Source organism: Parasteatoda tepidariorum, chromosome 5, assembly GCF_982258835.1.
Source record: "Parasteatoda tepidariorum strain Cologne lab strain chromosome 5, Ptep-v5.0, whole genome shotgun sequence".
In the NCBI taxonomy this organism is placed as follows: domain Eukaryota; kingdom Metazoa; phylum Arthropoda; class Arachnida; order Araneae; family Theridiidae; genus Parasteatoda; species Parasteatoda tepidariorum.
Window position 1 is genome coordinate 41,926,967 of NC_141759.1, and position 2,500 is coordinate 41,929,466.

General features: G+C 33.8%; 6 non-coding genes across 6 annotated transcripts; all 6 read right to left on the reverse strand.

Moving 5' to 3' along the window:
- Positions 1-63: 63 nt before the first annotated feature.
- On the reverse strand, positions 64-145 carry TRNAS-AGA (transfer RNA serine (anticodon AGA)). The gene has a single exon. It is a non-coding gene; the product is annotated as a tRNA-Ser (tRNA).
- A 434-nt stretch (positions 146-579) lies between these two features.
- Positions 580-661, reverse strand: TRNAS-UGA (transfer RNA serine (anticodon UGA)). Its single transcript has one exon. It is a non-coding gene; the product is annotated as a tRNA-Ser (tRNA).
- An 86-nt stretch (positions 662-747) lies between these two features.
- On the reverse strand, positions 748-829 carry TRNAS-AGA (transfer RNA serine (anticodon AGA)). The gene has a single exon. It is a non-coding gene; the product is annotated as a tRNA-Ser (tRNA).
- Positions 830-1,264: 435 nt separating this feature from the next.
- Positions 1,265-1,346, reverse strand: TRNAS-UGA (transfer RNA serine (anticodon UGA)). The gene has a single exon. It is a non-coding gene; the product is annotated as a tRNA-Ser (tRNA).
- A 603-nt stretch (positions 1,347-1,949) lies between these two features.
- On the reverse strand, positions 1,950-2,031 carry TRNAS-UGA (transfer RNA serine (anticodon UGA)). The gene has a single exon. It is a non-coding gene; the product is annotated as a tRNA-Ser (tRNA).
- Positions 2,032-2,117: 86 nt separating this feature from the next.
- Positions 2,118-2,199, reverse strand: TRNAS-AGA (transfer RNA serine (anticodon AGA)). Its single transcript has one exon. It is a non-coding gene; the product is annotated as a tRNA-Ser (tRNA).
- Between the last annotated feature and the right edge of the window lie 301 nt (positions 2,200-2,500).

Consider the following 2,500-nt stretch of genomic DNA (forward strand, 5'->3'; position numbering starts at 1 on the left):
ATTTAAGATGGGCGAAACTAGAATGAAAATTAAATAAAAATTTAGAATCAGCTGATTGTCATTCGCCGTCGGCAGGATTCGATCCTACGCGGGAAGATCCCAATGGATTTCTAGTCCATCGCCTTAACCGCTCGGCCACGACTGCATGTCTACTTTTCCTCTAGCAACATGTTAGTGCTATAATACTACATGAAAAACAATTGAACTCCAAACTAAGGTTTGTTGCATTAAAAACTGCATTCTTATTGAAGACAAAGCCATCGTCTTCTGAGTTCTACTTTTCCTATCTGATTAGTAATGATCAAAATGATTTCTCAGTCAATCCATTTAACAAAATTTTATTTTTGCAGACATATTTATCAAATTTATGAGCTATTCATAACGGAATTGTTGTTTGAATTAAAATTTTAATTTCAAGATTATTAGAAACCATTTTTTGAAAAGTAACTAAAAGAGCTTACTTTTCTTTGTAACTCAATTAATAGTACCAATGTATTTTTTTTATTTCATTTTTAGTGAAAGTTATTTCTTTGTCACTAAAACTTATATGTAAGCTACCACCTAAGATTTAAAATTTAACGCAGCCGGTAGGATTCGAACCTACGCGGGAATATCCCAATGGATTTCAAGTCCATCGCCTTAACCACTCGGCCACGACTGCTCAGCATTTTCTTATATCTGTTCATTTAAGATGGGCGAAACTAGAATGAAAATTAAATAAAAATTTAGAATCAGCTGATTGTCATTCGCCGTCGGCAGGATTCGAACCTACGCGGGAAGATCCCAATGGATTTCTAGTCCATCGCCTTAACCGCTCGGCCACGACTGCATGTCTACTTTTCCTCTAGCAACATGTTAGTGCTATAATACTACATGAAAAACAATTGAACTCCAAACTAAGCTTTGTTGCATTAAAAACTGCATTCTTATTGAAGACAAAGCCATCGTCTTCTGAGTGCTACTTTTCCTATCTGATTAGTAATCATCAAAATGATTTCACAGTCAATCCATTTAACTAACTTTTCTTTTTGCAGATATATTGGACAAATTTATCAGCTATTCATAACGGAATTGTTGTTTGAAGTAAAAATTTTAATTTCAAGATTATTAGAAACCATTTTTTGAAAAGTAACTGAAAGAGCTTACTTTTCTTTGTAACTAAATTAATAGTACCAATGTATTTTTTTAATTTCATTTTTAGTGAAAGGTATTCCTTTGTCACTAAAACTTATATGTAAGCTGCCGCCTAAGATTTAAAATTTAACGCAGCCGGTAGGATTCGCACCTACGCGGGAATATCCCAATGGATTTCAATTCCATCGCCTTAACCATTCGGCCACGACTGCTCAGCATTTTCTTATATCTGATCATTAAAGATGGGCGAAACTAGAATGAAAATTAAATAAAAAATTAGAATCAGCTGATTGTCATTCCCACTCGGTAGGATTCGAACCTACGCGGGAAGATCCCAATAGATTTCTAGTCCATCGCCTGAACCACTCGGCCACGACTGCTTGTCTACTTTTCCTCTAGCTGCATGATAGTCCTCAAATACTACATGAAAAACAATAGAACTCCAAACTAAGCTTTGTTGCATTAAAAACTGCATTCTTATTGAAGACAAAGTCATCGTCGTCAGAGTTCTACTTTTCCTATCTGATTAGTAATCATCAAAATGATTTCTCAGTCAATCCATTTAACAAACTTTTCTTTTTGCAGATATATTTGACAAATTTATGAGCTATTCGTAACGGAATTGTTGTTTGAAGTAAAAATTTTAATTTCATGATTATTAAAAACCATTTTTTGAAAAGTTACTAAAATAGCTTACTTTTCTTTGTAACTCAATTAATAGTACCAATGTACTTTTTTTATTTCATTTTTCGTGAAAGTTATTTTTTTGTCACAAAAACTTATATGTAAGCAACTTCCTAAGATTTAAAATTTATCGCAGCCGGTAGGATTCGAACCTACGCGGGAATATCCCATTGGATTTCAAGTCCATCGCCTTAACCACTCGGCGATGACTGCTCAGAATTTCCTAATATCTGTTCATTTAAGATGGGCGAAACTTGAATGAAAATAAAATAAAAATTTAGAATCAGCAGATTGTCATTCGCAGTCGGTAGAATTCGAACCTACGCGGGAAGATCCCAATGGATTTCTAGTCCATCGCCTTAACCGCTCGGCCACGACTGCTTGTCTACTTTTCCTCTAGCAACATGTTAGTCCTCAAATAGTACATGAAAAACAAGTGACTTCCAAACTAAGCTTTGTTGCATTAAAAACTGCATTCTTATTGAAGACAAAGCCATCGTCTTCTGAGTTCTACTTTTCCTATCTGATTAGTAATGATCAAAATGATTTCTCAGTCAATCCATTTAACAAAATTTTATTTTTGCAGACATATTGATCAAATTTATGAGCTATTCATAACGGAATTGTTGTTTGAAGTAAAATTTTAATTTCAAGATTATTAGAAACCATTTTTTGAAAAGTA